At 51.7% G+C, this 15064-nt stretch overlaps 1 protein-coding gene across 2 annotated transcripts in view; it reads right to left on the minus strand.

Moving 5' to 3' along the window:
• The window catches only part of LOC145350728 (E3 ubiquitin-protein ligase pellino homolog 1), a 42224-nt gene extending 36960 nt beyond the window's left edge, over window positions 1–5264 (minus strand). Inside the window, exon 1 of one of the 2 annotated variants that reach the window (XM_080199966.1) lies at window positions 5143–5264. The gene's annotated coding sequence lies outside the window, so the exon portion shown is untranslated. Of the gene's footprint in view, window positions 1–1266; window positions 1378–5142 lie in introns of those variants that run through there. The other variant, XM_080199965.1, reaches the window with a different exon arrangement.
• Window positions 5265–15064: the final 9800 nt, after the last annotated feature.

Below are 15064 nucleotides of genomic sequence, written 5' to 3' on the forward strand. Positions count from 1 at the left end.
TGCCCGTTGAAGTGGTGGAGGCTGCCTCGCTAAATATTTTTAAGACGCGGGTTGATGGGTTTTTGATAAGCGAGGGGATTAAGGGTTATGGGGAGAGGGCGGGAATGTGGAACTGAGCCACGACAGATCAGCCATGATCTTATTGAATGGCGGGGCAGGCTCGAAGGGCTAGATGGCCTACTCCTGCTCCTATTTCTTATGTTCTTATGTAAAAGGTCCAAATGAATAAGGGCAGTTATGTCCATGTGATAAATCCGAGAAACACCTAGTATCTCTCAGAATTCAGATGGGGTAATACTTGCTGGCTGAAATTTTTTTTAGATTAGATGACCTCAACTTACTTTTGACATTACAACTCCAAAGACACAAAGGATAGATTGATTGAGGGGGCTGATGTTCAATGAGAAATATTTTATCTTGCTTTCCTTTGCAAAGATCTTACAATCAGTACCATACTGCATGGAGTAAAGTTAATATTTATTTATTAGTCACAGTAAGCTTACATTAACACTGCAATGAAGTTACTTTGGAAATCCCCTAGTCACCACACTCCAGTGCGTGTTCAGGTACACAGAGGGAAAATTTAGCATGGCCAATGCACCCTTACCAGCACATCTTTCGGATTGTGGGAGGAAACCGGAACATCCAGAGAAAATCCGCAGTCATAGGAGAATGTGCAGACTCCACACAGACAATGACCCAAAGCCGCGAATCGAACCGGGTCCCTGACACTGTGAGGCCACAATGTAACCACCGTGCCGCCTCATGAGAGATCTACCATATGTAAAGTTAATCTTTGTATGACTGTAACACTATATTCTGTACCCTTTTCCTTCCCCTTCCCCTATGTACTCTAGGAATGATTTGCTTTGTCTGTAAAGCGCGCAAAAAAAAATACTTTTCACTGTATACCAATACATGTGACAATAATAAAATCAAAAAAAACTGCAGCGAGAGAACGGGGGCATCAAACTCACTGGGATCTCAGAACGCCAAGGTAAAGCAGTGAGGAGGAGAAACCGGGATTCCGCAGGTCGGGCCGAGCAGGGGTCTGTCGCGGAGGCGTGGGCCGCAGTGTTCGGTCCGGCTCTCGGGGAGAGAATGGGGGCCCGGAGACCGGGGCCCGCGGGTGGGGGGATGGGCGGCGGACGCCCCCTCCTCACACAAAGCGGGACCTCAGGATCGATCAATGGGCGACGGTTTAAGGTGAAAATTATGTTTCTACGCGTGGATGCTAAACGAAACAATGGAGAAGACGATCCTTACCCACAATCTCCACACTCGACGCTTCGACATTAAAATTTAATTTAAAACCGCTCCGCACCGACCTCAGCCCGAGCCGCCATTTTGTTTAAAGCCTCCCCAAGACATCAAGCGCATGACGTCTGCACGCTGGCCCCGCCTGTCTGATAGGACGTCTGACATCAATCCCGCCCACTTCCCTCTCACGTTCAGATAGGGCGGCAGCAACCTCAGAACGCTGGCCCCGCCCACTTCTCCCTCACGTTCAGATAGGGCGGCTAACGTCATGACGCCTTCCCCGCCCTCCTCTCCCTCACGTTCGAATCAGTGGGCGTATGACGTCAGCGTTCTGGCCCCACCCATCTGATCGGGAAACTGACTTCATGACATTAGCCCCACCCACTAATAAAAGACGTCAGGACGTTCAAGACCACGCCCCCATCCTCTGCAAGTTGCAACTAGTGCCTGCAAACTCTGCGTCGCTTTTTAACCAAATATTCCCGCAAACAAACCAGAATATCAAGTAGTAATGTAGCTGTTTCTTTAACAGTATGCACTGTAATAAATTCACCCAAATATAATTAGCAGACATAGCTAGATTACCCCAGATCCACCTTTAAGAAATATTCAATTTGTATTGTATAATGTTACATTTTATATTTCCCTGAAATGCACAGAAATGGACATGTCTCACTACCACATCACCAATAATCCAATGGGGAAAAGGCAGCAGAAAGGTTATTTGGGTCTCCAACCAATCTGCCTGATAAAAAGGAAATGCCACAAATAGCAGATCTGGAAGCATCTGTGGAGGGAGAAGCAGAGTTAATGGCCAGGATTTTCCAGTCCCACCCATACCAGGAACATTGCAAGCAGGGCAGAAATTTTGACGGATCAACCATTTGATTTTGATTTTGGGCTGGATTCTCTGGTTTTGTGGATGTTTCAGATCATGGGCAATTTGTCAGATCCTTTGATACTTCTCTTTACGTCTAGGAAGCTGGTTCACCCTTAGCGATCCTTAAAATGATCAATATCAAATATTTTCCAGAAATATGAAAACAGCTTTAAATCCTCTGGCATTGATTTCCACAGCAGTAAATGAAGGACAGTGAGCAGCACCCCAGCTAATATAGGATCTCACATTACAGCAGCACTATTGAGACAATCTATCTAGCACAGTAGACCATTCACCCAGTGGTAATGCATATGTGAGAGTATGACGTGTGCTCAGCCCAAAGGATAGTTCTTGGTTCGTTGTCTAATAATGTTACATCTTGAGCCCAGCTGATGGATGGCAGAATGGCAACATCTTGGACCATGACATTTGTCCTCCTGATGCTGATGGGCAAAGCAAACTCCTTACAGGCATGAGTTTATCTGTCTATTTGCTCCTCAGTGTGGCATATCAAGTAACCCCCTGAGCAGGGCTTGGACAGGTTTATTGGGCAGTAGATTTTCTCCAGCAGCTTAAATAGACTGCCTCAGCTCACATGGTCTTCCTGAGCTCGATGAAGGGAATATGCACAGTGATCTCTTTTGTCCATGGGATTGCCCTCGCAACTGCTGAGCTGAGAAGATCTTGTTTACAGATTTTCCAGTTCTGGCACCACACTGGGATTCGGAATAGATGTGGTTCAGTCAGGATCTGCAGTCTGGCAAGGATAACAAGGCCAAATACTTTTCCGACAATTCTCAACAGGGGGATTCCTCCACAGTTGTTGCAATCACTGTGGCCAGCTGTGTTCCTGTACAGGGTCACAGTCTTTGCATCCTGGAGTTCTGCACTCTCTCTCCAGCAGAGACACAGAAATTCAAGCAGACAATCTCAGAAGTGCCAGTTTCCTGTGCTTACTGAGTTCAGACAGTGTTGTATCAGCAGCTGGAGTGAGTGAGTCAATAGCTTTGCTCTGCAATGATGGGCAGGCTCTCTCTCTGATGTTTCTAGCTTTCTCAGTGACTGTGTATCTCCCTAGGATACAACTCGAGTTAGTGTTCCACCATCTCTCCCACTCTCTATCACAGTCGGTGATGATCTCCACACCTGTTTCCAATGGGGTTGTTTTCTTTGCTGATGGACCTGTTGCCTTTTTGATCCCTTCAAACATTCCCTGTGGTGCAGAACACCTAGGTATTTTGGCAGAGATGTAGCCAGTAGTCACAAGCAAACTCCCTCACTGCATTTTCGACTTTATTTCAAGCAACTCTTTGTACATTCAGAATCTTTTCGCTCAGATCTCTCGTGTAGTTAATGAAAATGTGCTGCTTGACTTCAATGACAGGTACTATCACATTGATGCTAGCCTCAAACCAGTCAGCACTTTCCCTTTTGCTTCCCATATGGAAGATTGTACATGGTGTCTCAAAACATGTTCCATTTTGCTCTGCACTCTGTGTAGGAATGCCAGAGGGCGCCTGTTCAATCGAGTGAAGGAACTTTTAGTTGGATAGGCAGCATGGTATTACTGCTTTGAATGAGTAAACTTCAAGGATTGCCCTCTCACCCTCGTGCCCACTCCTCTGTATCACAGTCAGCACTGTGATGGTGTGGGTGTTGAGGATGTTGTTCAGAGATTAGACCAGGATGGTACCAATGCCCTGATCTTGGCTGTCTCCAGATTACCCTGTGGCACGGTTTGTTCTGAAAGATGGGATTTGTTACACAAAGCTTGTGTCAGCAGCAAATAGTCTCTCTCTATTATCTCTCCCAGACTATGCTGTGTGAGACCAGGGGATATGCCTCATGGCCCCATTCCAGTGACTCAAGAACATGTAACAATAATTGGAATTAAAACAATTTACTATGTCAGATGTGGCTCATTTGGCAGCATTCTTGTCCCTGAGTCACAGAGCTCCCGGTTCAACTCCCACTCGCCTGAGCAGAGAAATCCAGGCTGATTGTAAGGCAGCTCTGAGGAAGTGCTGCATTGCCGGAGATGCCCGCTTCCAGGTGAGATGTTAAACTGAGGCTTGGTTGCTCTGGCGGATGTGAAAGATCCCATGGCACTATTCCAAAGAAGAATAGCAACCAGCTTTCGCCAACATTCATCTCAACATTGCCAAGATTAATTACCTGGTGGTTCTCACATTGTTGCTTGTGGGATCTTACTGTGCACAAAGCGGCTACAAGAGTGACTGCACTTCACAATTCCCCGACGGCTGTAAAACTGAGACACTGGTGGTTGTGCCAGGCGCTATGTAAATGTAACTCTATGGCTTCCAGGTTCTCCCTCCTGAATTTTAATCAGGTCCTGCCATGGATTGTATTTTTAAATTTGCCCAACAGATTGTTAATGATTCCCCAACACAAAGTGTGAGCCGCTAACACTGCTCTGATCCATCGATCACCTTTCTAATGCAGCCTGTCACTGCACCCCGGCTCCCTCTGTGTGTGTGTCTCCCTCTCTGTCTCTCTCTGTCTGTTTCTCTCTGTGTGTATCTCTCTCTGTCCCCCTTTCTGTCTCTCTCTGTTTGTGTCTCTCTGTCTCTCTCTCTCCGTGTCTCTCTGTGTCTCTCTCTGTCTGTATCTCTCTGTCTCTCCCTGTGTCTCTCTGTCTCTCTCTCTCTGTCTCTGTGTCTCTCTCTTTGTCTCTCTGTGTGTGTCTCTCTCTCCCTCTCCCTGTGTCTCTGTGTGTGTCTCTCTCTCTGTGTCTCTCTCTCTTTGTTAAGCTGCAGTCCTCTCTCACTCAGCCGGAGCTGTTCTCTCCGCTCTGTGAGCTGAAGCTTTTGCTGCAATCACTCAGCCATCCCAGATAACCAAATAGCCATAACCCCGAGCAAATAAACCAGCCCCGGGGGGGATGAGAGCTTCCCAGGGACAGCCCCGGGGGGGATGTCGCCGGTATTGCAAACACAAAGCTGGACAATCTCTGCAATCTCTCCTCCTCCCCCAGCACTCACCCTCTCCGCTTTTCTCACTGGATTTCGGGCTTCAATGCGCAAATCCGGAGCCGCTTTTCACCGACATCCAACTCCCACCGCTCGCCGAATCCAGGCAGCTCCAGCGGGAGGAGAAAGCGATCCTCTCCCCCCCCCCAAACCACTCAGTCTCTAACTCCTCCTCACTCTGCCCAGCACAAGGCAGCATCCTGGGGGGTGGAGTTCACACACCAGCTCTCAACACCCCTCCCTGACACTGTCTCCCCACCCCCCCCAGCACCTTACACCCCCAACACCCCCACCCCCAACACCCCCCCAACACCCCCCACCCCCAACACCCCCACCCCCACACCCCCACCCCCCAACACAACCCCCCACACCCCCACCCCCAACACCCCCCACCCCCAACACCCCCCCAACACCCCCCACCCCCAACACCCCCACCCCCAACACCCCCACCCCCCAACACCAACCCCCCAACACCCCCACCCCCAACGCCCCCACCCCCAACACCCCCACCCCCCAACACCAACCCCCCAACACCCCCACCCCCCACACCCCCACCCCCACACCCCCACCCCCCAACACCAACCCCCCAACACCCCCCACCCCAACACTCCCCACCCCCCAACACCAACCCCCCAACACCCCCACCCCCAACACCCCCCACCCCCAACACCCCCCCAACACCCCCCACCCCCAACACCCCCACCCCCAACACCCCCACCCCCCAACACCAACCCCCCAACACCCCCATCCCCAACACCCCCACCCCCAACACCCTCACCCCCCAACACCCCCACCCCAACACTCCCACCCCCCAACACCCCTACCCCCCAACACCCCCACCCCCCAACACTAACCCCCCAACACCCCCACCCCCCAACACCCCCACCCCCCAACACTCCCCACCCCCAAACACTCCCCACCCCCAACACCCCCACCCCAACACCCCCACCCCCAACACCCCCCACCCCCCAACACCCCCACCCCCAAACACTCCCCACCCCCAACACCCCCCACCCCCAACACTAACCCCCCAACACCCCCCACCCCCCAACACCCCCACCCCCCAATAACCCCCCACCCCAACACTCCCCACCCCCAACACTCCCCACCCCCCAACACTCCCCACCCCCCAACAACCCCACCCCCAACACTCCCCACCCCCCACCCCCCAACACTAACCCCCCAACACCCCCCACCCCCAACACTCCCCACCCCCAACACCAACCCCCCAACACTAACCCCCCAACACTCCCCACCCCCCAACACTCCCCACCCCCCAACACCCCCCACCCCCCAACACTCCCCACCCCAACACTAACCCCCCAACACCCCCCACCCCCCAACACTCCCCAACCCCCAACACTCCCCACCCCCCAGCACTCCCCACCCCAACCCCCCCCACCCCCCAACACTAACCCCCCAACACCCCCCACCCCAACACTCCCCACCCCCCAACACTCCCCGCCCCCCAACACTCCCCACCCGCCAACACTCCCCACCCCAACACTCCCCACCCCAACACTCCCCACCCCCCAACACTCCCCCCCACCCCCCAACACTCCCCACCCCCCAACATCCCCCACCCCCCAACACTCCCCACCCCAACACTCCCCACCCCCCAACACTCCCCACCCCAACACTCCCCACCCCAACACTCCCCACCCCCCAACACTAACCCCCAACACCCCCCACCCCAACACTCCCCACCCCCCAACACTCCCCGCCCCCCAACACTCCCCACCCGCCAACACTCCCCACCCCAACACTCCCCACCCCAACACTCCCCACCCCCCAACACTCCCCCCCACCCCCCAACACTCCCCACCCCCCAACATCCCCCACCCCCCAACACTCCCCACCCCCAGCACTCCCCACCCCCCAACACTAACCCTCCAACACCCCCCACCCCCAACACTCCCCATCCCCCAACACCCCCCACCCCCCAACACTCCCCACCCCAACACTCCCCACCCCAACACTCCCCACCCCCCAACACTAACCCCCAACACCCCCCACCCCCCAACACTCCCCATCCCCCAACACCCCCCACCCCCCAACACTCCCCACCCCCCAACACTCCCCACCACCCAACACTCCCCACCCCCAACACTCCCCACCCCCCAACACTAACCCCCCAACACTCCCCACCCCCCAACACTAACCCCCCAACACTCCCCACCCCCCAACACTAACCCCCCAACACTCCCCACCCCCCAACACTAACCCCCCAACACTCCCCACCCCCCAACACTAACCCCCCAACACTCCCCACCCCCCAACACTAACCCCCAACACTCCCCACCCCCAACACTCCCCACCCCCCAACACTAACCCCCAACACTCCCCACCCCCTGACATTAACCCCATCCCCCTGACCCCCTGACATAATCCCACCCCCCAGCACTAACTCTGTGCTGAAGTTTTCTGGCATTTTTTGTTGTATCTGCCTGACTTGTTGATATTTATTTCAGTGCAATGTCTCTCCATCCTGTCCCCCAACTCCCAGAATGATATAAAAACAAAACTCGACTCATGTTGGAATCTGAAACAAAAACTGAAAATGCTGGAAAGCCTCAGCAGATCTGACAGTGTCTGTGGGGAGAGAATAATCCAACACTGGCATCTCCACATCGGGGGAGAATAATCCAACACTGGCATCTCCACATCGGGGGAGAGAATAATCCAACACTGGCATCTCCACATCGGGGAGAATAATCCAACACTGGCATCTCCACATCGGGGAGAATAATCCAACACTGGCATCTCCACATCGGGGGAGAGAATAATCCAACACTGGCATCTCCACATCGGGGAGAATAATCCAACACTGGCATCTCCACATCGGGGAGAATAATCCAACACTGGCATCTCCACATCGGGGAGAGAATAATCCAACACTGGCATCTCCACATCGGGGAGAGAATAATCCAACACTGGCATCTCCACATCGGGGAGAATAATCCAACACTGGCATCTCCACATCGGGGAGAGAATAATCCAACACTGGCATCTCCACATCGGGGAGAGAATAATCCAACACTGGCATCTCCACATCGGGGAGAATAATCCAACACTGGCATCTCCACATCGGGGAGTATAATCCAACACTGGCATCTCCACATCGGGGGGAGAGAATAATCCAACACTGGCATCTCCACATCGGGGAGAGAATAATCCAACACTGGCATCTCCACATCGGGGAGAATAATCCAACACTGGCATCTCCACATCGGGGAGAATAATCCAACACTGGCATCTCCACATCGGGGGAGAATAATCCAACACTGGAATCTCCACATCGGGGAGAATAATCCAACACTGGCATCTCCGCATCGGGGAGAGAATAATCCAACACTGGCATCTCCACATCGGGGAGAATAATCCAACACTGGCATCTCCACATCGGGGGGAGAATAATCCAACACTGGCACCTCCACATCGGGGAGAGAATAATCCAACACTGGCATCTCCACATCGGGGAGAATAATCCAACACTGGCATCTCCACATCGGGGGGAGAATAATCCAACACTGGCACCTCCACATCGGGGAGAGAATAATCCAACACTGGCATCTCCACATCGGGGAGAATAATCCAACACTGGCATCTCCACATCGGGGAGAGAATAATCCAACACTGGCATCTCCACATCGGGGAGAATAATCCAACACTGGCATCTCGACATCGGGGAGAATAATCCAACACTGGCATCTCCACATCGGGGAGAATAATCCAACACTGGCATCTCCACATCGGGGGAGAGAATAATCCAACACTGGCATCTCCACATCGGGGAGAATAATCCAACACTGGCATGTCCACATCGGGGAGAATAATCCAACACTGGCATCTCCACATCGGGGAGAATAATCCAACACTGGCATGTCCACATCGGGGAGAATAATCCAACACTGGCATCTCCACATCGGGGGAGAGAATAATCCAACACTGGCATCTCCACATCGGGGAGAATAATCCAACACTGGCATCTCCACATCGGGGAGAGAATAATCCAACACTGGCATCTCCACATCGGGGAGAGAATAATCCAACACTGGCATCTCCACATCGGGGGAGAGAATAATCCAACACTGGCATCTCCACATCGGGGAGAATAATCCAACACTGGCATCTCCACATCGGGGAGAGAATAATCCAACACTGGCATCTCCACATCGGGGAGAGAAAAATCCAACACTGGCATCTCCACATCGGGGAGAGAATAATCCAACACTGGCATCTCCACATCGGGGGAGAGAATAATCCAACACTGGCATCTCCACATCGGGGAGAATAATCCAACACTGGCATCTCCACATCGGGGAGAATAATCCAACACTGGCATCTCCACATCGGGGAGAGAATAATCCAACACTGGCACCTCCACATCGGGGGAGAGAATAATCCAACACTGGCATCTCCACATCGGGGGAGAGAATAATCCAACACTGGCATCTACACATCGGGGAGAGAATAATCCAACACTGGCATCTCCACATCGGGGGAGAGAATAATCCAACACTGGCATCTCCACATCGGGGAGAATAATCCAACACTGGCATCTCCACATCGGGGAGAGAATAATCCAACACTGGCATCTCCACATCGGGGAGAGAATAATCCAACACTGGCATCTCCACATCGGGGAGAGAATAATCCAACACTGGCATCTCCACATCGGGGAGAATAATCCAACACTGGCATCTCCACATCGGGGAGAATAATCCAACACTGGCATCTCCACATCGGGGGAGAGAATAATCCAACACTGGCATCTCCACATCGGGGAGAGAATCATCCAACACTGGCATCTCCACATCAGGGAGAATAATCCAACACTGGCATCTCCACATCGGGGGGAGAATAATCCAACACTGGCATCTCCACATCGGGAGAGAATAATCCAACACTGGCATCTCCACATCGGGAGAGAATAATCCAACACTGGCATCTCCACATCGGGAGAGAATAATCCAACACTGGCATCTCCACATCGGGGAGAGAATAATCCAACACTGGCATCTCCACATCGGGAGAGAATAATCCAACACTGGCATCTCCACATCGGGAGAGAATAATCCAACACTGGCATCTCCACATCGGGGAGAGAATAATCCAACACTGGCATCTACACATCGGGGAGAATAATCCAACACTGGCATCTACACATAGGGGAGAATAATCCAACACTGGCATCTCCACATCGGGAGAGAATAATCCAACACTGGCATCTCCACATCGGGGAGAGAATAATCCAACACTGGCATCTACACATCGGGGAGAATAATCCAACACTGGCATCTCCACATCGGGGAGAGAATAATCCAACACTGGCATCTACACATCGGGGAGAATAATCCAACACTGGCATCTACACATCGGGGAGAATAATCCAACACTGGCATCTCCACATCGGGGAGAGAATAATCCAACACTGGCATCTCCACATCGGGGAGAATAATCCAACACTGGCATCTCCACATCGGGAGAGAATAATCCAACACTGGCATCTCCACATCGGGGAGAATAATCCAACACTGGCATCTCCACATCGGGGAGAGAATAATCCAACACTGGCATCTACACATCGGGGAGAATAATCCAACACTGGCATCTCCACATCGGGAGAGAATAATCCAACACTGGCATCTCCACATCGGGGAGAATAATCCAACACTGGCATCTCCACATCGGGGAGAATAATCCAACACTGGCATCTCCACATCGGGGAGAGAATAATCCAACACTGGCATCTCCACATCGGGGAGAATAATCCAACACTGGCATCTCCACATCGGGGAGAGAATAATCCAACACTGGCATCTCCACATCGGGGAGAATAATCCAACACTGGCATCTCCACATCGGGGAGAATAATCCAACACTGGCATCTCCACATCGGGGAGAGAATAATCCAACACTGGCATCTCCACATCAGGGAGAATAATCCAACACTGGCATCTCCACATCGAGGAGAATAATCCAACACTGGCATCTCCACATCGGGGAGAATAATCCAACACTGGCATCTCCACATCGGGGAGAGAATAATCCAACACTGGCATCTCCACATCGGGGGAGAGAATAATCCAACACTGGCATCTCCACATCGGGGAGAGAATAATCCAACACTGGCATCTCCACATCGGGGGAGAGAATAATCCAACACTGGCATCTCCACATCGGGGAGAATAATCCAACACTGGCATCTCCACATCGGGGAGAATAATCCAACACTGGCATCTCCACATCGGGGAGAGAATAATCCAACACTGGCATCTCCACATCGGGGGGAGAATAATCCAACACTGGCATCTACACATCGGGGAGAGAATAATCCAACACTGGCATCTCCACATCGGGGGAGAGAATAATCCAACACTGGCATCTCCACATCGGGGAGAATAATCCAACACTGGCATCTCCACATCGGGGAGAGAATAATCCAACACTGGCATCTCCACATCGGGGGGAGAATAATCCAACACTGGCATCTACACATCGGGGAGAGAATAATCCAACACTGGCATCTCCACATCGGGGGAGAGAATAATCCAACACTGGCATCTCCACATCGGGGAGAGAATAATCCAACACTGGCATCTCCACATCGGGGAGAATAATCCAACACTGGCATCTCCACATCGGAGAGAATAATCCAACACTGGCATCTCCACATCGGGGAGAGAATAATCCAACACTGGCATCTCCACATCGGGGAGAGAATAATCCAACACTGGCATCTACACATCGGGGAGAGAATAATCCAACACTGGCATCTCCACATTCGGGAGAATAATCCAACACTGGCATCTCCACATCGGGGAGAGAATAATCCAACACTGGCATCTCCACATCGGGGAGAGAATAATCCAACACTGGCATCTCCACATCGGGGAGAGAATAATCCAACACTGGCATCTCCACATCGGGGGGAGAATAATCCAACACTGGCATCTCCACATCGGGGAGAATAATCCAACACTGGCATCTCCACATCGGGGAGAATAATCCAACACTGGCATCTCCACATCGGGGGGAGAATAATCCAACACTGGCATCTCCACATCGGGGAGAATAATCCAACACTGGTATCTCCACATCGGGGAGAGAATAATCCAACACTGGGATCTCCACATCGGGGAGAGAATAATCCAACACTGGCATCTCCACATCAGGGAGAATAATCCAACACTGGCATCTCCACATCGGGGAGAGAATAATCCAACACTGGCATCTCCACATCGGGGAGAGAATAATCCAACACTGGCATCTCCACATCGGGGAGAGAATAATCCAACACTGGCATCTCCACATCGGGGAGAGAATAATCCAACACTGGCATCTCCACATCGGGGAGAGAATAATCCAACACTGGCATCTCAACATCAGGGAGAATAATCCAACACTGGCATCTCCACATCGGGGAGAGAATAATCCAACACTGGCATCTCCACATCGGGGAGAGAATAATCCAACACTGGCATCTCCACATCGGGGAGAATAATCCAACACTGGCATCTCCACATCGGGGAGAGAATAATCCAACACTGGCATCTCCACATCGGGGAGAGAATAATCCAACACTGGCATCTCCACATCGGGGAGAGAATAATCCAACACTGGCATCTCCACATCGGGGAGAGAATAATCCAACACTGGCATCTCCACATCGGGGAGAGAATAATCCAACACTGGCATCTCCACATCGGGGAGAGAATAATCCAACACTGGCATCTCAACATCAGGGAGAATAATCCAACACTGGCATCTCCACATCGGGGAGAGAATAATCCAACACTGGCATCTCCACATCGGGGAGAGAATAATCCAACACTGGCATCTCCACATCGGGGAGAATAATCCAACACTGGCATCTCCACATCGGGGAGAGAATAATCCAACACTGGCATCTCCACATCGGGGAGAGAATAATCCAACACTGGCATCTCCACATCGGGGAGAGAATAATCCAACACTGGCATCTCCACATCGGGGAGAATAATCCAACACTGGCATCTCCACATCGGGGAGAGAATAATCCAACACTGGCATCTCAACATCAGGGAGAATAATCCAACACTGGCATCTCCACATCGGGGAGAGAATAATCCAACACTGGCATCTCCACATCGGGGAGAGAATAATCCAACACTGGCATCTCAACATCAGGGAGAATAATCCAACACTGGCATCTCCACATCGGGGAGAGAATAATCCAACACTGGCATCTCCACATCGGGGAGAGAATAATCCAACACTGGCATCTCCACATCGGGGAGAGAATAATCCAACACTGGCATCTCCACATCGGGGAGAGAATAATCCAACACTGGCATCTCCACATCGGGGGAGAATAATCCAACACTGGCATCTCCACATCGGGGGAGAGAATAATCCAACACTGGCATCTCCACATCGGGGAGAGAATAATCCAACACTGGCATCTCCACATCGGGGAGAATAATCCAACACTGGCATCTCCACATCGGGGAGAATAATCCAACACTGGCATCTCCACATCGGGGAGAATAATCCAACACTGGCATCTCCACATCGGGGAGAGAATAATCCAACACTGGCATCTCCACATCGGGGAGAATAATCCAACACTGGCATCTCCACATCGGGGAGAATAATCCAACACTGGCATCTCCACATCGGGGAGAGAATAATCCAACACTGGCATCACCACATCGGGAGAGAATAATCCAACACTGGCATCACCACATCGGGAGAGAATAATCCAACACTGGCATCTCCACATCGGGGAGAGAATAATCCAACACTGGCATCTCCACATCGGGGAGAATAATCCAACACTGGCATCTCCACATCGGGGAGAGAATAATCCAACACTGGCATCTCCACATCGGGGAGAATAATCCAACACTGGCATCTCCACATCGGGGAGAGAATAATCCAACACTGGCATCTCCACATCGGGGAGAGAATAATCCAACACTGGCATCTCCACATCGGGGAGAGAATAATCCAACACTGGCATCTCCACATCGGGGAGAGAATAATCCAACACTGGCATCTCCACATCGGGGAGAATAATCCAACACTGGCATCTCCACATCGGGGAGAGAATAATCCAACACTGGCATCTCCACATCGGGGAGAGAATAATCCAACACTGGCATCTCCACATCGGGGAGAGAATAATCCAACACTGGCATCTCCACATCGGGGAGAGAATAATCCAACACTGGCATCTCCACATCGGGGAGAGAATAATCCAACACTGGCATCTCCACATCGGGGAGAATAATCCAACACTGGCATCTCCACATCGGGGAGAGAATAATCCAACACTGGCACCTCCACATCGGGGAGAATAATCCAACACTGGCATCTCCACATCGGGGAGAGAATAATCCAACACTGGCATCTCCACATCGGGGAGAATAATCCAACACTGGCATCTCCACATCGGGGAGAATAATCCAACACTGGCATGTCCACATCGGGGAGAGAATAATCCAACACTGGCATCTCCACATCGGGGAGAATAATCCAACACTGGCATCTCCACATCGGGGAGAATAATCCAACACTGGCATCTCCACATCGGGGAGAATAATCCAACACTGGCATCTCCACATCGGGGAGAATAATCCAACACTGGCATCTCCACATCGGGGAGAATAATCCAACACTGGCATCTCCACATCGGGGGAGAATAGAACTAATGCTTTGACCTAGAACTGAATGGGCTGAAGGGCCTCTTCCTGCACTGTAGGGTTCTATGATTCTAGGTGAATCTTTGTCTCCAGGATGATATATTGCGCTCAGCAGACTCCTCTGTTCAGACATATTCCAGGGATTTTATCATTTTTGCCTAACCCAAGCCCCCAGCCCCATGTTCTGGTCATTGGTCACCTGAAATGGTCATCCTCTCAAATCCTTGTTGTCTCACACTGATTGG

This window comes from Carcharhinus amblyrhynchos, chromosome 12 (assembly GCF_965287045.1).
Source record: "Carcharhinus amblyrhynchos chromosome 12, sCarAmb.v2.hapA, whole genome shotgun sequence".
NCBI lineage: Eukaryota > Metazoa > Chordata > Chondrichthyes > Carcharhiniformes > Carcharhinidae > Carcharhinus > Carcharhinus amblyrhynchos.